This window comes from Bufo bufo, chromosome 7 (assembly GCF_905171765.1).
Source record: "Bufo bufo chromosome 7, aBufBuf1.1, whole genome shotgun sequence".
NCBI lineage: Eukaryota > Metazoa > Chordata > Amphibia > Anura > Bufonidae > Bufo > Bufo bufo.
Window position 1 is genome coordinate 225,242,911 of NC_053395.1, and position 22,284 is coordinate 225,265,194.

Sequence of the window (22,284 nt, forward strand, 5' to 3'; positions counted from 1 at the left end):
TCATTGGTTACAGTAGGATTTTTGAATTTCAAGAGTCACGTTCCGGCCAGGGGTTAATTATAGTGACCGGCCACCATTAGATGGCCTCTTGTAGGTGGGGGGGGGGACTTTTTGTACTTAAGAGGGGCCAAAAGGTCCTGATATGAGGAGACCAGTACAGGAAATGATACATAATATTTGGGTGACTTGTTACAGATTTAGCATTTTCTTCAAGGAGCGTCTAGTTACCCTCTGCCCTCTGGATACGTAGATGTCATCCTCCTCCATGTTTCATACTTTCAGGCATCATTTTCATGGGAGATTTATTCCCCACCACATTGTACAAACCCCGTCCCTCTTGAGGTCCAGTTCCGGGGATTGTCCCAGGAAAATCAGGACTGTTGCCATGTTTGCAATACCGCTTAAACCCATCCCCCGGAGCTGCGGCGGTGCGATGGTAGAAATCACTGCATCTTTGTAGAAGAAGTGGCTCATAAGACAACGGTGGGCTATTCCCTTAAAGGGACCCCGGCACCAGGACCGTCCCTTTTACATGGACTACAGATAACAAAAAATACTGAAATAAAGGGGCTGGAAAGCAGATGTTCATCTATCCCCCCCCCCCCCCCCCTCCTCTCTATGAGCCAATAGACCCCTCGGCCCCTTGCAGACGAGCGTGTCCGGATTAGGTCCAGATGCGTTGCGAATGCGTTCAGTGAAGAATGCGAGATTTCGCAGGCAAAGTCATTCAGTTTTGCCTGCGATCGCGTTTGGTTGTTCAGTTTTTTCCCGCGCGGGTGCAATGCGCTTTGATGCGTTTTTTTTTACGCACGTGATAAAAAACTGAATGTACACAAACAACATCTCTTAGCAACCATCAGTGAAAAACGCATCGCACCCGCACTTGCTTGCGGATGTGATGTGATTTTCACGCAGCTCCATTCACTTCTATGGGGCATGAAAATTGCAGAATATAGAGCTTGCTGCGACTTTCATGCAACGCACAAGTGATGCGTGAAAACCAACGCGCGTGTGCACAGCCCCATTGAAATGAATGGGTCCGGATTCTGAGTTCATCTCACTCGGATTACTCGCTCGTCTGCAAAGACGTTAGAGAGGGGATCACTTTGTGCCCCATGAGTGGCTCCATTGGGCAGCATTTACAGGGGGTGCACACTTTTGCAAAGATATTTTACATTTTTTTTTAATGCATGTAAAAGGAAGAAACAACTTGAAAAATAGTATTTTGCATGCAGCCCTCCTGCCAGCCGATACGTTTCCATGGTTACAGACTAATCCTGCAGTCATGCACTACTCTCCATAATCTGCAGATGGATCGCTCCATACAGGGATTGTCTGTAATCTATACCCATGCGGCCGGTCGCATAGGTCTGCATGGGTGCTGTGCACTCAAAACGGTAGGAGATTTTTAATCAAGGGCCACTTACAATCTTGCTTCATTCTTTCTTTTAGATGGAGTGGAGCAATGAAAGAAATTGGTGGCCAATGTGTACATGGGTTGAGCTTGAATGGGGCGTCATTGCGGTGCCCTAATCCCTGCGGGTGCGCTGGGTGCACGCTGCGCTGTACCAGTCAGCATCCTGCTGTTTACTGCATTCATAACCAAACTAATCCCCATCATGCATTGCTCTGCGCTGGCTTCGGGAGGATCCAATAATCCATTTAATTCTCCTTATTTATCTCTATTCTGCCCTCTGCATTCACGAGATATCAGCCCGTTCAATAGACGCGGCCGCTCCGCTTTGTGCCGCGCTCTATCCTCTTTAGGATCCTAAACACTGCTATGATAGCTTTCCTTAATCTCCTTTTCTTCTGGGCTGAACATGGCCGTGGCGTCTAATCCTTCCTCATAGCGGCCGCAGCTCTCCAAGTGGTAATTCTCCTTTTAAAAGCAGCCAGTTCCCCCCCCCCCCCCCTCCCTTCCCCCGGGACTCGATGGCACAGGGTTCAGCAGATCAATGGAAGCCACTGGGAATAATGACGTTGTGTCCGCGTCTCCAAATCAGGGCCGAGAAGACTCTGCTGAATGATTACAGGGTAGTGTTCACATTGGGAGGACTGACCTCAGCAGGGAGCCCCCATTAATATACAGATAAATAAGTAAGTGAACCCTTTGGAATTTCCTGCATTGGTTACTAATAAAACAGAGTCTGATTGTATCTAAGTCGCAATTATAGAAAGACACAATGTAACTGAAATAATAAGGCCTCATGCACACGGCCGTTGTTTGGGTCCGCATCCGAGACGCCGTTTTGGCGTCTCAGATGAGGACCCATTCACTTCAATGGGGCCGCAAAAGCTGCAGACAGCACTCCGTGTGCTGTCCGCATCCGTTGATCCGTTCCGCGGCCCCGCTAAAAAAATATAACATGTCCTATTCTTGTCCACGCTTTGCGGGCAAGAATAGGCATTTATATTGACGGCCGCACGTTCCGTTCCGCAAATTGCGGAAGGCACACGGGCGGCTTCTGTTTTTTGCGGATCTGCGGTTTGCAGACCGCAAAAAAACTGAACGGTCGTGTGCATGAGGCCTTACACAAATAGTTGCACATGTCCTGTGTCGAGGGCGTTGAGTAAACAACCGCAGGGCAGAAAAAGTACGTGAATCTTAGAATTTAATGACCTGTAAATCCGTCTTTAGCAGCAATCGCTTCCACCAAATAAGATTTGCACTCATTGTTTCCTCAACAATCGCAAGGTGTCTAGGCCCTGTAGAGCAAAGCAGCCCCAAACCATGATGCCTCCTCCATCAGCCCCAAACCATGATGTCCCCTCCGTCAGCCTCAAACCATGATGCCCCCTCCACCAGCCTCAAACCATGATGCCTCCTCCATCAGCCCCAAACCATGATGTCCCCTCCGTCAGCCTCAAACCATGATGCCCCCTCCACCAGCCTCAAACCATGATGTCCCCTCCGTCAGCCTCAAACCATGATGCCCCCTCCTCAGCCTCAAACCATGATGCCCCCTCCACCAGCCTCAAACCATGATGCCCCCTCCGTCAGCCTCAAACCATGATGTCCCCTCCGTCAGCCTCAAACCATGATGTCCCCTCCGTCAGCCTCAAACCATGATGCCCCCTCCACCAGCCTCAATCCATGATGCCCCCTCCGTCAGCCTCAAACCATGATGCCCCCTCCACCAGCCTCAAACCATGATGCCCCCTCCACCAGCCCTAAACCATGATGCCCCCTCCACCAGCCTCAAACCATGATGCCCCCTCCACCAGCCTCAAACCATGATGCCTCCTCCATCAGCCTCAAACCATGATGCCCCCTCCACCAGCCTCAAACCATGATGCCCCCTCCACCAGCCCTAAACCATGATGCCCCCTCTATCAGCCTCAAACCATGATGCCCCCTCCACCAGCCCCAAACCACGATGCCCCCTCCACCAGCCTCAAACCATGATGCCCCCTCCACCAGCCTCAAACCATGATGCCCCCTCCACCAGCCTCAAACCATGATGCCCCCTCCACCAGCCTCAAACCATGATGCCCCCTCCACCAGCCTCAAACCATGATGCCCCCTCTACCAGCCTCAAACCATGATGCCCCCTCCACCAGCCTCAAACCATGATGCCCCCTCCACCAGCCTCAAACCATGATGCCTCCTCCATCAGCCTCAAACCATGATGCCCCCTCCACCAGCCTCAAACCATGATGCCCCCTCCACCAGCCTCAAACCATGATGCCTCCTCCATCAGCCTCAAACCATGATGCCCCCTCCACCAGCCTCAAACCATGATGCCTCCTCCATCAGCCTCAAACCATGATGCCCCCTCCACCAGCCTCAAACCATGATGCCTCCTCCACCAGCCTCAAACCATGATGCCCCCTCCACCAGCCTCAAACCATGATGCCCCCTCCACCAGCCCTAAACAATACATTTCAATGGAAATAAGTGTTCCGGAAAAAAAAGCTGCATGCTGCGGTATTTTCTCCGGCCAAATACTGTAAAAGGGACGGAACTGAAGACGTCCTGATGCATCCTGAACGGATTGCTCTCCATTCAGAATGCATTGGGACAAAACTGACAAAGCCCCTAGGACGGAACTCAATACCAGAAAACTTTAACGCTGGTGTGAAAGTAGCCTAAGTTATATTAACACAAAACCAGATTGATACTTACAGGCGATGTACTAACATTTTCATCTAAAGGGGTGGCAAAAATTCTGTGTCAGACTGTAGGGTATCGCCGATTGGCAGCAGCTTCTTGCTATTAGTAAAGTGTGGGGTAAGGGAACTGACAACCAATTTCTTGCCCAGACTGGTTGTCACGTCTTTGGCCTCTGCAGCACCACCTGGAGGTTGGGGGACATACTGCAGGTCAGTGTCTGCCGCGTTGTGGACGGTGCTGCTATCCTGACACCTTCTCATCATTATCCTCGCCTTTCTCCATCGTAGAAGGTGCGAGCGTCTGTTTTCCAGCCGGATAAGCTGCACTAATGAACCATCAGTAATCTGGGGTCAGGCACAGAGCATGGATTTCTTGTCCGAGTTCTGAAAAGTATCTCTGGAGCCTAGGATCAGCCTTCAAGAGCAGAGGTACCGACATTTCCAGCAGGATCCCCCCTACCATGTGCACGTTCACACTAATAGGGGCGTTTTTGGACAATTGCTTATAAGGTAATTCCCTGCTATGTCAGACGAGGTTCTTCCAAGGCCCCATTCACACGACTGTATTTTTGCTTTGCATCCCATCTACATTTTTTGCGGCTTGGATCTGGACCCATTCATTTCAATGAGCCCGCAAAATATGTTGGTCGGCTGTCCGCATCCATATGTCAGTTCCACCAAAAAAATAAAACAATGTGATATTCTTGTCTGTTTTGCGGACAAGAATAGGCATTGTTACAATGGATCTGCAAAAAAACGGATGTAACACAGACGTTTTTCCAGACTGCAAAATACCGTTGCGTGAATCTACCCTAAGGACCATATTTCTTGTCCGTTCTGTTTTTTTTGCGAATTGTACAGGGACCCATAAAGTTTTATGAGTCTGCAAAAAAAATAAAAAATAGCACACAGATGTCGTCCGTGTGAAATTCGCATCCGTGCGGCCGGGCTGCAATTGATAGAACATGTCCTATTCTTATCTGTTTTTCAGACAAGAATAGACTTTTTTACAGTAGGCTCCCTGAAAATTGTGAGATGCACATGGACCGCATCCATATTTTACAGATCCTTGATTTGCGGACAGCAAATCGGATACAATCGTGTGCAGGAGGCCTAAAGTCTGTGATCGAGATGTGAGCTCTTATACTTGGGAATAGACAATGGGATACATATAGACTATATATATATATAGGCATTCTTCTATACACTGGGTGTTTTATTGGGGTCCTGTATACTGTATATAGGGGCGGTAACACTTTATACATTCTTCTATACACTGGGTGTTTTATTGGGGTCCTGTATACTGTATATAGGGTCGGTAACACTTTATATATTGTTCTATACACTGGGTGTTTTATTGGGGTCCTGTATACTGTATATAGGGGCGGTAAGACTTTATACATTCTTCTATACACTGGGGTGTTTTATTGGGGTCCTGTATACTGTATATAGGGGCGGTAAGACTTTATACATTCCTATATACACTGGGGTGTTTTATTGGGGTCCTGTATACTGTATATAGGGGCGGTAAGACTTTATACATTCCTATATACACTGGGGTATTTTATTGGGGTCCTGTATACTGTCTATAGGGTCGGTAACACTTTATACATTCTTCTATACACTGGGTTTTTATTGGGGTCCTGTATACTGTATATAGGGGCGGTAAGACTTTATACATTCCTATATACACTGGGGTGTTTTATTGGGGTCCTGTATATAGGGGCGGTAAGACTTTATACATTCTTCTATACACTAGGTGTTTTATTGGGGTCCTGTATACTGTATATAGGGGCGGTAAGACTTTATACATTCCTATATACACTGGGGTGTTTTATTGGGCTCCTGTATACCGTATATAGGGGCGGTAAGACTTTATACATTCTTTTATACACTGGGGTGTTTTATTGGGGTCCTGTATACCGTATATAGGGGCGGTAAGACTTTATACATTCTTCTGTACAATGGGGTGTTTTATTGGGGTCCTGTATACTGTCTATAGGGTCGGTAACACTTTATACATTCTTCTATACACTGGGTGTTTTATTGGGGTCCTGTATACTGTATATAGGGGCGGTAAGACTTTATACATTCTTTTATACACTGGGGTGTTTTATTGGGGTCCTGTATACTGTATATAGGGGCAGTAACACTTTATACATTCTTCTATACACTGGGGTGTTTTATTGGGGTCCTGTATACTGTATATAGGGGCGGTAACACTTTATTCATTCTTATATACACTGGGGTGTTTTATTGGGGTCCTGTATACTGTATATTGGGGCGGTAACACTTTATACATTCTTCTGTACAATGGGGTGTTTTATTGGGGTCCTGTATACTGTATATAGGGGCGGTAACACTTTATTCATTCTTATATACACTGGGGTGTTTTATTGGGGTCCTGTATACTGTATATAGGGGCGGTAACACTTTATACATTCCTATATACACTGGGGTGTTTTATTGGGGTCCTGTATACTGTATATAGGGTCGGTAACACTTTATACATTCTTCTATACACTGGGTGTTTTATTGGGGTCCTGTATACTGTATATAGGGGCGGTAAGACTTTATACATTCCTATATACACTGGGGTGTTTTATTGGGGTCCTGTATACTGTATATAGGGGCGGTAAGACTTTATACATTCTTCTATACACTGGGTGTTTTATTGGGGTCCTGTATACTGTATATAGGGGCGGTAAGACTTTATACATTCTTCTATACACTGGGTGTTTTATTGGGGTCCTGTATACTGTATATAGGGTCGGTAACACTTTATACATTCTTCTATACACTGGGGTGTTTTATTGGGGTCCTGTATACTGTATATAGGGGCGGTAACACTTTATACATTCTTCTATACACTGGGTGTTTTATTGGGGTCCTGTATACTGTATATAGGGGCGGTAACACTTTATACATTCTTCTATACAATGGGGTGTTTTATTGGGGTCCTGTATACCGTATATAGGGGCGGTAAGACTTTATACATTCTTCTATACACTGGGGTGTTTTATTGGGGTCCTGTATACTGTATATTGGGGCGGTAACACTTTATACATTCTTCTGTACAATGGGGTGTTTTATTGGGGTCCTGTATACTGTATATAGGGGCGGTAACACTTTATACATTCTTATATACACTGGGGTGTTTTATTGGGGTCCTGTATACTGTATATAGGGGCGGTAAGACTTTATACATTCCTATATACACTGGGGTGTTTTATTGGGCTCCTGTATACTGTATATTGGGGCGGTAACACTTTATACATTCTTCTGTACAATGGGGTGTTTTATTGGGGTCCTGTATACTGTATATAGGGGCGGTAACACTTTATACATTCCTATATACACTGGGGTGTTTTATTGGGGTCCTGTATACTGTATATAGGGGCGGTAAGACTTTATACATTCTTCTATACACTGGGGTGTTTTATTGGGGTCCTGTATACCGTATATAGGGGCGGTAACACTTTATACATTCTTCTGTACAATGGGGTGTTTTATTGGGGTCCTGTATACTGTATATTGGGGCGGTAACACTTTATACATTCTTCTGTACAATGGGGTGTTTTATTGGGGTCCTGTATACTGTATATAGGGGCGGTAACACTTTATACATTCTTATATACACTGGGGTGTTTTATTGGGGTCCTGTATACTGTCTATAGGGGCGGTAACACTTTATACATTCCTATATACACTGGGGTGTTTTATTGGGGTCCTGTATACCGTATATAGGGGCGGTAACACTTTATACATTCCTATATACACTGGGGTGTTTTATTGGGGTCCTGTATACTGTATATAGGGGCGGTAAGACTTTATACATTCCTATATACACTGGGGTGTTTTATTGGGCTCCTGTATACTGTATATAGGGGCGGTAACACTTTATACATTCCTATATACACTGGGGTGTTTTATTGGGGTCCTGTATACCGTATATAGGGGCGGTAAGACTTTATACATTCTTCTATACACTGGGTTTTTATTGGGGTCCTGTATACTGTATATAGGGGCGGTAAGACTTTATACATTCCTATATACACTGGGGTGTTTTATTGGGGTCCTGTATACCGTATATAGGGGCGGTAACACTTTATACATTCCTATATACACTGGGGTGTTTTATTGGGGTCCTGTATACTGTATATAGGGGCGGTAAGACTTTATACATTCCTATATACACTGGGGTGTTTTTTTGGGGTCCTGTATACTGTATATAGGGGCGGTAAGACTTTATACATTCTTCTGTACAATGGGGTGTTTTATTGGGGTCCTGTATACTGTCTATAGGGGCGGTAACACTTTATACATTCTTCTATACACTGGGGTGTTTTATTGGGGTCCTGTATACTGTATATAGGGGCGGTAAGACTTTATACATTCTTCTATACACTGGGGTGTTTTATTGGGGTCCTGTATACTGTCTATAGGGGCGGTAACACTTTATACATTCTTCTATACACTGGGGTGTTTTATTGGGGTCCTGTATACTGTATATAGGGGCGGTAACACTTTATACATTCTTCTGTACAATGGGGTGTTTTATTGGGGTCTTCACTAGTCATTAGTGAAGACCTAAGACTGGGGAGTCTCCATACAGGGGGCCACCGTTCAGCTTTGCTCTAAGGAAATGTCATTGTAAGGGCTCTTGCACATGACTGATTTTTTTGCGGGTCGATGTGGACCCATTCACTTCAATGGGGCTGCAAAAGATGCGGACAGCACACTTGTGGCCCTGTGGCCCTATTCTTGTTCTCATTACAGACATAGATAGGACTGTTCTATAGAGGGCAGGACCTTCCGTTATGCGGAATACACACAGCCGGCATCTATGTTTCTTGGATTAGACCCCTTGCAGACGAGCGTGAGCGTATTAGGTCCGGATGCGTTGCAGATGCGTTCAGTGAAAAATGCGCGATTTCGCAAACAAGTCCATTCAGTTTAGTATGCGATCGCGTTCAGCTGTTTAGGTGCAACGCTATTTAATGTGTTTTTCATGCGCGTGATAGAAAACTGAAGGTATACAAACAACATCTCTTAGCAACCATCCGTGAAAAACGCATCGCATCCGCACTTGCTTGCGGATGCAATGCGATTTTCATGCAGACCCATTCACTTCTATGGGGCCAGCGTTGCGTGAAAAACGCAGAATATAGAACATGCTGCGATTTTCTGAGGTTCTGGAGGCCAGAGGCATAGCTTAAAACTCCTGAGCCCCAAAGTCTCAACTACAGAGGTAGCAATCATTAACTTGACACTTAGGCCTCATGCACACGACCGTGTATATTTTGTGGTCCGCAAAAAACAGATACGCAAAAAATGCAGATGACGTCCGTGTTCATTCCGTATTTTGCAGAACAGAACAGCTGGCCCCTAATAGAACAGTCCTATGCTTGTCTGTAATGCGGACAATAATAGGACATGTTCTAATAATTTGCGGAACGGACATGTGGAAACGGAATGCACGCGGAGTAACTTCCGTTTGTTTTTTGCGGACCCACTGAAGTGAATAGTTCCACACATGGTCTGTAATAAATATGGAACAGACACGGAAAGAAAACACGTTTGTGTGGATGAGCCCTTAACACGTTACATACCCTGGCCCAGGTTTACTAACCCCGGCCCAGATAGTGACGCCTGTTCAGACCTGCGCCATATATATCACAGGGGCCCCGGCTGGAGGATAGACACTCGGGGTCTTTTATCATTTGTGGTTGTTTTTATGTCAGTTTTAGGTCTGGCTTTGCTTTCTGTGCCTTTCTCCAAATTTATGAACCGGTTCACCTTAATAATTTCAAAAATCGCGCGCCCGTGTTGAATCTGCGCAGGCGCTCTGAGATGAGGAGGCTCGTCTCCTCAGAGCTCCCTCAGTGCGCCTGCGCCGATGACATCATCGAAATAGAAGACGTCATCGGCGCAGGCGCACTGAGGGAGTTCTGAGGAGACGAGCCTCCTCATCTCAGAGCGCCTGCGCAGATTCAACACGGGCGCGCGATTTTTGAAATGCCGACAGGGCCGGCCGGAGGAGGAGATCCCGGCTGGCCCTGTCAATCAACAAGAGGAGGGGGCGGATTTCTGCAGCAGCTACCAGCAAGTAGACGCCCTACTTGCTGGTAGAGACCGAATTTGCATATGATAAAACTTCGTTTTTTGACTAAACTGCTGGATCAAAGTAAGGAACACTATTATATTTTAATATATCGCTATATAACTAATTTAACTAGCCCAAAAAAAAAAAATCACTTTAGTGGGGTGACAGAAACCCTTTAATAAGTGGGATTTCTTGCCTTATAAATGGGGTTGGGACCATCAGTGGCGTTGAGGAGAAGTCAGGTGGATACACAGCTGATAGTCCTACTGAATAGACTGTTAGAATTTGTATTATGGCAAGAAAAAAGCAGCTAAGTAAAGAAAAACGAGTGGCCATCATTACTTTAAGAAATGAAGGTCAGTCAGTCAGCCGAAAAATTGGGAAAACTTTGAAAGTAAGGGCTATTTGACCATGAAGGAGAGTGATGGGGTGCTGCGCCAGATGACCTGGCCTCCACAGTCACCGGACCTGAACCCAATCGAGATGGTTTGGGGTGAGCTGGACCGCAGAGTGAAGGCAAAAGGGCCAACAAGTGCTAAGCATCTCTGGGAACTCCTTCAAGACTGTTGGAAGACCATTTCAGGGGACTACCTCTTGAAGCTCATCAAGAGAATGCCAAGAGTGTGCAAAGCAGTAATCAAAGCAAAAGGTGGCTACTTTGAAGAACCTAGAATATGACATATTTTCAGTTGTTTCACACTTGTTTGTTATGTATATAATTCCACATGTGTTAATTCATAGTTTTGATGCCTCCATAGTCATGAAAATAAAGAAAACTCTTTGAATGAGAAGGTGTGTCCAAACTTTTGGTCTGTACTGTACAATAAGTGTACATGGTGTATATACATGGTGTGTATATAGTGTTCATGGTGTATATACAGTGAGTGTATATGGCGTACATTGTGTATATACAGTGAGTGTATATAGTGTGCATGGTGTGTATATAGTGTACATGGCGTATATACAGGGAGTGTACATGGTGTGTATATAGTGTACATGGCATATTTTCATGGTGTATATACAGTGTATATACAGTGAGTGTATATAGTGTATATACAGTGAGTGTTCATGGTGTATATACAGTGAGTGTATATAGTGTACATGGCATATTTTCAGTGAGTGTACATGGTGTATATAAAGTAAGTGTATATGGCGTATATACAGTGAGTGTATATAGTGTACATGGCGTATATACAGTGAGTGTATATAGTGTACATGGCGTATATACAGTGAGTGTATATAGTGTACATGGCGTATATACAGTGAGTGTATATAGTGTACATGGCGTATATACAGTGAGTGTATATAGTGTACATGGCGTATATACAGTGAGTGTATATAGTGTACATGGCGTATATACAGTGAGTGTATATAGTGTACATGGCGTATATACAGTGAGTGTATATAGTGTACATGGCGTATATACAGTGAGTGTATATAGTGTACATGGCGTATATACAGTGAGTGTATATAGTGTACATGGCGTATATACAGTGAGTGTATATAGTGTACATGGCGTATATACAGTGAGTGTATATAGTGTACATGGCGTATATACAGTGAGTGTATATAGTGTACATGGCGTATATACAGTGAGTGTATATAGTGTACATGGCGTATATACAGTGAGTGTATATAGTGTACATGGCGTATATACAGTGAGTGTATATAGTGTACATGGCGTATATACAGTGAGTGTACATGGTGTGTATATAGTGTACATGGCGTATATACAGTGAGTGTATATAGTGTACATGGCGTATATACAGTGAGTGTATATAGTGTACATGGCGTATATACAGTGAGTGTATATAGTGTACATGGCGTATATACAGTGAGTGTATATAGTGTACATGGCGTATATACAGTGAGTGTATATAGTGTACATGGCGTATATACAGTGAGTGTATATAGTGTACATGGCGTATATACAGTGAGTGTATATAGTGTACATGGCGTATATACAGTGAGTGTACATGGTGTGTATATAGTGTACATGGCGTATATACAGTGAGTGTATATAGTGTACATGGCGTATATACAGTGAGTGTACATGGTGTGTATATAGTGTACATGGCGTATATACAGTGAGTGTATATAGTGTACATGGCGTATATACAGTGAGTGTATATAGTGTACATGGCGTATATACAGTGAGTGTATATAGTGTACATGGCGTATATACAGTGAGTGTATATAGTGTACATGGCGTATATACAGTGAGTGTATATAGTGTACATGGCGTATATACAGTGAGCGTATATAGTGTACATGGCGTATATACAGTGAGTGTATATAGTGTACATGGCGTATATACAGGGAGCGTATATAGTGTACATGGCGTATATACAGGGAGTGTATATAGTGTACATGGCGTATATACAGGGAGTGTATATAGTGTACATGGCGTATATACAGTGAGTGTATATAGTGTACATGGCGTATATACAGTGAGTGTATATAGTGTGCATGGCGTATATACAGTGAGTGTATATAGTGTACATGGCGTATATACAGTGAGTGTATATAGTGTACATGGCGTATATACAGTGAGTGTACATGGTGTGTATATAGTGTACATGGCGTATATACAGTGAGTGTATATAGTGTACATGGCGTATATACAGTGAGTGTATATAGTGTACATGGCGTATATACAGTGAGTGTATATAGTGTACATGGCGTATATACAGTGAGTGTATATAGTGTACATGGCGTATATACAGTGAGTGTATATAGTGTACATGGCGTATATACAGTGAGTGTATATAGTGTACATGGCGTATATACAGTGAGTGTATATAGTGTACATGGCGTATATACAGTGAGTGTATATAGTGTACATGGCGTATATACAGTGAGTGTACATGGTGTGTATATAGTGTACATGGCGTATATACAGTGAGTGTATATAGTGTACATGGCGTATATACAGTGAGTGTACATGGTGTGTATATAGTGTACATGGCGTATATACAGTGAGTGTATATAGTGTACATGGCGTATATACAGTGAGTGTATATAGTGTACATGGCGTATATACAGTGAGTGTATATAGTGTACATGGCGTATATACAGTGAGTGTATATAGTGTACATGGCGTATATACAGTGAGTGTATATAGTGTACATGGCGTATATACAGTGAGCGTATATAGTGTACATGGCGTATATACAGTGAGTGTATATAGTGTACATGGCGTATATACAGGGAGCGTATATAGTGTACATGGCGTATATACAGGGAGTGTATATAGTGTACATGGCGTATATACAGTGAGTGTATATAGTGTACATGGCGTATATACAGTGAGTGTATATAGTGTGCATGGCGTATATACAGTGAGTGTATATAGTGTACATGGCGTATATACAGTCAGTAAAGTTCAGCTAGAATATAATTTCTAATCCTTCTACGTGATGAGTCCCGTTATTTTCCTCCGATCTCATCTCTAGTGTAACGTGGAAACCTGACAAAGCGCTGATTAGATCTACACTGGGAGCGTGGCTGCTGTGGACGTGGTGGAGAACCTGTGGGAACATACCCAGTGGAGCCTAGGCGGGCAGCCATACATCGGGCACAGGGCGGGTCATGGCTGATAATATTACAGGACCAGAGACTTTCTGAGTGACACTGTATCTTCAGTCTCCACATGGAGAGGGCTTCTCCGTGGTCTGCATGCGGCAGGGTCCTGATCATCTCCTTCCTCTCAGTGGTGATTTAGTTACTTATGGTTTCTAATCGTCCAGTTCTTGCCGTAATGAAGGTCTGCCATCATCTTTGTTATTTCTACCACTTGTGGTCAGGCATTCTGTAGTTTGGCTGCTTTTACTGTAAATAATCCTTCCCTATAATATCTGAGCTGCCACAGCTCCTCACGCCGTGAACGTTTCCTGGTTCATCTTACAGACCTTTCAATGAATCGTTCTTGCACCAGTTATCTGTATGGACCTTGTGTACATTCATACATATGAATAGGAGCCCCGTCTATGGAGTCCTGCCCCCAAGCTGAACAAGAGAGACCTCTCACTGCATTTATTATTCTAGTCAGGGGTGTAACCAGACAGGCTTGGCCTCATAGCAGACTTTGTGCCTTTAGACTTACAAGTGTAAGCACAAGGTAATCAACAGCTATGCACTCATGTGTTACCCCAGAGCAGACCCAGAGATTCATTATGACTCCAGACCAGATGACAAAATTATCAGACCCCACACAAGATTCCTAAATTTAGTTAAACCCCAGATCTGGCCCTAAAATTAAAAGAGCCTAGACCAGATTTCTAAAATTTCAAACCACAGTCCTGGCCCCCAAAATTTTCAGGCCCCAGACCAGATTTTTAAATTATCAGATCCTAGTTCTGACCCCAAAATTATCAGACCCCCGACCAGATGCCTACATTTTCACACCCCAGTCCTGGCCCCACAATGATCAGACCCTAGACCAGATTTGTGAATTATCCGACCCGAGACCCCTCAAATATCATTGCACAGAGCTCTAAATCACCAGATCCCTGACCAGAGACTTAAATGATCAAACCTCAGATCAGACTCCAGACCCTCAAGTGTTAGACCACGTACCAGACCAATAAATCATAAGACCCGAGAACAGACCCCTAAATTATCAGACTTCAGATCAAACCCTTTATCTATCAGATTCAAGACTAGACCCATGAATTATCAGACTTCAGAACGGACTGTTAAAGGGGTTTTCCAAGATTTTTTTTTCCAAGTGTCTGATCGGTGGGGGTTCATCAACACCCCCGCAGATCATCTGCTCGAGAAGGCACCGGGGCCCCCTATGCTTTTCCTTGGCCATGTGACCTCATGCTCATCAGTCATGTGGCCTAGGAGCATCTCAGCCCCATAGAAGTGAATGCCAAGCACAGACGTTCTACAGCGATGTGCTTAGTGAGCAGGGAGAAGACCACCGCGTGCAGAAGCTCCGGTCGGACCTCCACCCATCACATACTGATGACCTATTCTGAAGATAGGTCATCAGTAAAAAAAAATCTTGGAAAACCCTTTTAAATTATCAGACACCAGACTCCTCTCTTTATGTTGCCCAAGTTCAGATTTCTTATTTATGAGACTTCATACCAGATCCTTCATTATTAGGCCACTCACCAGACAAAAAAATAAATAAAAAAATCAGACCCCAGACCAGAACCCAGAATACTTATTAGTCTTGGACCTTATCAGTCCATTAGACAGCATCATCGTGTGCCGGGCTGTCTTGTCCTCTCCAACACCAAGAGCCCCGGCTGCTATGATGGATCGCAGCACCTTTCAACCTTCTCCTGATCCCGTGTCTGTTTTACAGTGTGTTGCCAAAAACTGTCCCCCGTTTTTTCCTGCGATGACATTGGGGGATACTTGGTTTTCTCCCTGTAGACATTCTCAGCCCTTCCCATAGAAGCTACCAGTAAAACATAACATCCATGGCCGAGCCGCTCTTGCCAGGGTCTGTCACTGAAGCCCAGCCAACGTTGCCACCACTTGTAGTGGACTTGGACTGGACTCCTTCTGGCCATGTGGACACTTTTGGACCACAGCCGTGTGGTGGAATACCTGACACGGCTGCCGAGTGCATCATCAATGTATCTGCAGGATCATATTTTTTCTAGTGAAGCGCCATTAGGATAAAAGGAACAAACTGATTCCATTTCGGGTAAATTACCACCATACGAATCTCACGACTCATTACGTGTCTACTGAAGACGTGAAATATTTGTCACCACAGAGCTAATAAAACGTTCTTCACCCGAGCAGCGATCTGACACTTCACGTCAGGTTCCAAGGGATGAAGACATAGAAGCTTTCACAGAAACCGTATCTGAGCGGAAGAAAGTGTGAAGAAGGAGCGTCGACGGTGTGAATAAATAGTAAATACAGGCGCCACATTGTTCCCCTCCCCCACCAGACCTTCCAATAGTAAATTGTGTAGTGAAAACCCAACAAAGGTGACAACCATGAGACATCATGATGACAAACACCGGCCTAATGAGACACCGCCACCATGAGTACAACGAGAAGGAGCAGCAGATTCCTCCCTGATATTTACTATATAGTTTAATTTCACTATAGAGACTCTCCCACCGTACAAAGACATGTTACAGTATATTCTTATAAATAGGAGGCAGTATTATAGTAGTTATATTCTTGTACATAGGAGCAGTAATATAGTAGTTATATTCTTGTACACAGGAGCAGTATTATAGTAGTTATATTCTTGTATATAGGAGCAGTATTGTAGTAGTTCTATTCTTGTACATAGGAGGCAGTATTATAGTAGTTATATTCTTGTATATAGGAGCAGTATTATAGTAGTTATATTCTTGTATATAGGAGCAGTATTATAGTAGTTATATTCTTGTATATAGGAGCAGTATTATAGTAGTTATATTCTTGTACATAGGAGGCAGTATTATAGTAGTTATATTCTTGTACATAGGAGCAGTATTATAGTAGTTATATTCTTGTACATAGGAGGCAGTATTATAGTAGTTATATTCCTGTACATAGGAGGCAGTATTATAGCAGTTATATTCTTGTACATAGGAGCAGTATTATAGTAGTTATATTCTTGTACATAGGAGCAGTATTATAGTAGTTATATTCTTGTATATAGGAGCAGTATTATAGTAGTTATATTCTTGTATATAGGAGCAGTATTATAGTAGTTATATTCCTGTACATAGGAGGCAGTATTATAGTAGTTATATTCTTGTACATAGGAGGCAGTATTATAGTAGTTATATTCTTGTACATAGGAGCAGTATTATAGTAGTTATATTCTTGTACATAGGAGCAGTATTATAGTAGTTATATTCTTGTACATAGGAGCAGTATTATAGTAGTTATATTCTTGTATATAGGAGCAGTATTATAGTAGTTATATTCTTGTACATAGGAGCAGTATTATAGTAGTTATATTCTTGTACATAGGAGCAGTATTATAGTAGTTATATTCTTGTACATAGGAGCAGTATTATAGTAGTTATATTCTTGTACATAGGAGGCAGTATTATAGTAGTTATTTTCTTGTACATAGGAGCAGTATTATAGTAGTTATATTCTTGTACATAGGAGCAGTATTATAGTAGTTATATTCTTGTACATAGGAGCAGTATTATAGTAGTTATATTCTTGTACATAGGAGCAGTATTATAGTAGTTATATTCTTGTACATAGGAGGCAGTATTATAGTAGTTATATTCTTGTACATTGGAGCAGTATTATAGTAGTTATATTATTGTACATAGGAGCAGTATTATAGTAGTTATATTCTTGTACATAGGAGCGGTATTATAGTAGATATATTCTTGTATATAGGAGCGGTATTATAGTAGTTATATTCTTGTACATAGGAGGCAGTATTATAGCAGTTATATTCTTGTACATAGGAACAGTATTATAGTAGTTATATTCTTGTACATAGGAGCAGTATTATAGTAGTTATATTCTTGTACATAGGAGGCAGTATTATAGTAGTTATATTCTTGTACATAGGAGGCAGTATTATAGCAGTTATATTCTTGTACATAGGAACAGTATTATAGTAGTTATATTCTTGTACATAGGGGGCAGTATTATAGTAGTTATATTCTTGTACATAGGAGGCAGTATTATAGCAGTTATATTCTTGTACATAGGAGGCAGTATTATAGTAGTTATATTCTTGTACATAGGGGGCAGTATTATAGTAGTTATATTCTTGTACATAGGAGGCAGTATTATAGCAGTTATATTCTTGTACATAGGAGCAGTATTATAGTAGTTATATTCTTGTACATAGGGGGCAGTATTATAGTAGTTATATTCTTGTATATAGGAGCAGTATTATAGTAGTTATATTCTTGTACATAGGAGGCAGTATTATAGCAGTTATATTCTTGTACATAGGAGGCAGTATTATAGTAGTTATATTCTTGTACATAGGGGGCAGTATTATAGTAGTTATATTCTTGTACATAGGAGGCAGTATTATAGTAGTTATATTCTTGTACATAAGAGCAGTATTATAGTAGTTATATTCTTGTACATAGGAGCAGTATTATAATAGTTATATTCTTGTACATAGGAGGCAGTATTATAGTAGTTATATTCTTGTACATAGGAGCAGTATTTTAGTAGTTACCGTATTTATCGGCGTATAACACGCACTTTTTCCCCCTGAAAATAGGGGGCAAATGATGTATGCGTGTTATACGCCGATATTCATTGCGGCCCGGCAAAGATGCAGCATCACAGACTGTGCTGTATGAGCCGGGAGAGAGGAGGGGCTGGAGTCCGTAACTAGGGGCGGGGCCCGGTGCAGTCACTGTACTCTTACACCGGGCCCCGCCGCTCACCAAAGTATTTATAAACGTGAATCCTTATCCTGTTATTAAGCTGCCCTCTCCCATGTTCCCATGTCCCCCCTGTATCCCCATAGCACTTACTTAAGCTTCCATAGCAGGCAGAGTGGGTGGCAGCAGTAACGTCACTCACTGACGTTGAGCGCCTGCTCCGCCCCCTTTATGAATGAAGCAGGCGGAGCAGACGCGCAACGTCAGTGAGTGACGTTACTGGTGCCGTCCGCCCTGCCTGCTATGGTAGCGTGTGAATCGTAAGTGCTGTGGGGATACAGGGGGGACATGGGAACATGGGAGAGGGCAGCCTAATAACAGGATAAGGATTCACGTTTATAAATACTTCGGTGAGCGGCGGGGCCCGGTGTATTGGGGGACACTGTTATGAGGGGGATCTGTGGATGACATATAGCAGTGTCATCCACAGATCCCCCCCATAACAGTTCCATCCACAGATCCCCCCACCCCATAGCAGTACAATTTGAAATTAAATTTTTTTTCCTGAAATTTCCCTTAAAATGAAGGTGCGTGTTATACGCCAGTGCGTGTTATACGCCGATAAATACGGTATATTCTTGTACATAGGAGGCAGTATTATAGTAGTTATATTCTTGTACATAGGAGCAGTATTATAGTAGTTCTATTCTTGTACATAGGAGCAGTATTATAGTAGTTATATTCTTGTACATAGGAGCAGTATTATAGCAGTTATATTCTTGTACATAGGAGCAGTATTATAGTAGTTATATTCTTGTACATAGGAGGCAGTATTATAGTAGTTATATTCTTGTACATAGGAGGCAGTATTATAGTAGTTATATTCTTGTACATAGGAGCAGTATTATAGTAGTTATATTCTTGTACATAGGAGGCAGTATTATAGTAGTTATATCCTTGTACATAGGAGCAGTATTATAGTAGTTATATTCTTGTACATAGGAGCAGTATTATAGTAGTTATATTCTTGTACATAGGAGGCAGTATTATAGTAGTTATATTCTTGTACATAGGAGCAGTATTATAGTAGTAATATTCTTGTACATAGAATCAGTGTTATAGTAGTTATATTTTTGTACATAGGAGCAGTATTATAGTAGTTATATTCTTGTACATAGAATCAGTGTTATAGTAGTTATATTCTTGTACATAGGAGCAGTATTATAGTAGTTATATTCTTGTACATAGGAGCAGTATTATAGTAGTTATATTCTTGTACATAGGAGCAGTATTATAGTAGTTCTATTCTTGTCCATAGGAGAGGATAGACGTGTGCTGTTGAGCTCCCTGCAGGGAGGGGGCATGGCTTCTGACCCAGGTGGAGGGGAGGGGAGCTGGGCTGATGATCCTGGGAAAGCCCAGAGCTTGGAGTGTGGCCTGCAGCATGGAGATCCTGGAAGCGATAATCTGGAAATGGTGGTTGGTTAGTCAACTGAAACTTGTAGTGCTTCTGGATTAAGTACAACTGTGACAAAGAAAAGTTTATTTAAACTGGAAAGGCGCATTTCTAAGTTAAGAGATGAGATAAAGACAGAGACGGATCCCAAGAAAAAGCTGATGAAGTATGAATGCCTGGATGACTGCACACGTGAACTGGATATATTAAAAGATAAACTAGATAAAGGTAAAAACACAATACATAAAGTGGAAATCTGGGCAATGGAGAAAAAGAGGGGGGCCAGAGCCCAGAATGTGAAGATAAAAGAAATCATAGAAATAAAAAGGAAAGATTACAGCAATGTGCATAATATGGTGAAGCAAGGAGCCCCTCAGAGATGTGTGGGTGCAGCGCCTGGAGGGTCACTGCTTTCAGGGTCACTATGTATGGGGTCTGAGCAGTCAGTCTCTGAAAATGCTGGGAATACTATGGAGCAAAGTGAGCCATCCAACAAGGAGTTAATTGCAGTGGACTCAGCTTGTAACTCTGGTGAAGTGAATGAGAACAGCAATCCTGTGTGTGAGCAGGAGAGTGCTTCATGTATGGACATTGTGGACGGGACCCCGCTCAGTGCTGTGGAGGAGACCCCGCTCAGTGCTGTGGGGGAGACCCCGCTCAGTGCTGTGGATGGGGCCCTGCTCAGTGCTGTGGAGGAGACCCCGCTAGGTGCTGTGGAGGAGACCCCGCTAGGTGCTGTGGGGGAGACCCCGCTCAGTGCTGTGGGGGAGACCCCGCTCAGTGCTGTGGGGGAGACCCCGCTCAGTGCTGTGATTGAGACCCCGCTCAGTGCTGTGGGGGAGACCCCGCTCAGTGCTGTGATTGAGACCCCGCTCAGTGCTGTGATTGAGACCCCGCTCAGTGCTGTGGGGGAGACCCCGCTCAGTGCTGTGGGGGAGACCCCGCTCAGTGCTGTGGAGGAGACCCCGCTAGGTGCTGTGGAGGAGACCCCGCTCAGTGCTGTGATTGAGACCCCACTCAGTGCTGTGATTGAGACCCTGCTCAGTGCTGTGGATGAGACCCCCCTCGATCAGCTCTCAGAGGAGACGACTACACAGACTGGAGCAGACATGGAGGTCAGTACACAGGACCCCCAGCCGTCCACAGTGTCAGCTGCACAGCAGTCTGGAGCAGACACAGGTGGATCTGCAGGACAATCTGGAGTCAGTAAGCCTGTAGAGGAGAGACCCAGCCCTGATCCTCCTGCTGACCGTCCACAATTCAGGAGACTGTTCTCCAATGTTACAAGGCCGGCTAACCCTCCACCTCTGAGGAGGAACGCTGTCCGGATTAAGTATACGGGTCCAGAAGATAGCCTCCCCTCCAGACTGTACATAGGGAAAGTTCTTCTGAAGGACTTCATGAAATTTAAGGCCTCTGAGGTGTACGAAGAGTCATCCCGTAAAAATCTATGATGAGGAAGACATCTGGAATGGCGGATACACCGTGATGGTACAACTAGCGCAGAACAATGGTGTGACCAGACATCTGCCACACTCCTTCTACCTGGGCTCAGAGAGAGGGATATGCTACTACCCCGGTCAGCCGCGACTGTGTCACAGATGTGGGGGCAGGCACCTCGCCATCAACTGCTCCCATATTAAGTGCTCATTTTGTGGACAGTTTGGTCATTCAAAGGACGACTGTACAGGTCCGATAATCTGTAACCTGTGTTTAGGATCTGGTCATACGTTCCGGGATTGTCCGCATGCAGATCATAATAAAGGCAGTGTTGAGATCTTCTCAGAGGCCATGGAGGAAGGTCAGGAGGATGTCACTGCAAGAGCAGATACAGCCCTAGAAACTGATAATCCTCATACTGAAGTAATGCAAAGTACTAGTGACCCTGCTGTAGAGAGTGTTGACCCTGCTGATGCACTACAAGTACCGGCAGAGTTGGAGACTGATAGCCAAACTACTCCATTACAAGTACCAACATCTGCTGAACCACAAGTACCAGCTATTGAAAAGACTTTGAAATCCAGAAATCCTGCTGTGGAAACTAAAGTACCATCTGTAGCACTACAAGTACCAGCCACTGAAGAGAATTCTCATCTGCAGAGTAAAGTGACCAGTAAACTAGCTGTCAAACCACCTAAAGAACTGCCCTCTACGTCTACAAAGCCTGATGGTCCAGCTGCAGGGCTCAGGAAGCTCAGGAGGTCCTCTGTGGATGAAGACGGGTTCCAGACTGTAAAAAGAAAGAACAGCACTACAGCAAAGAGAACCCCGGATCCGCCAGTGCAGGCCATAACCTCCGGGCAGTACGGGGCGCTAGG

At 43.7% G+C, this 22,284-nt stretch overlaps 1 protein-coding gene across 1 annotated transcript in view; it reads left to right on the forward strand.

Annotated features, from left to right (window-relative positions):
* MARCHF4 (membrane associated ring-CH-type finger 4) overlaps nucleotides 1-22,284 on the forward strand; it is an 86,995-nt gene that overhangs the window by 13,236 nt on the left and 51,475 nt on the right. The gene's annotated exons all lie outside the window — the stretch shown is intronic.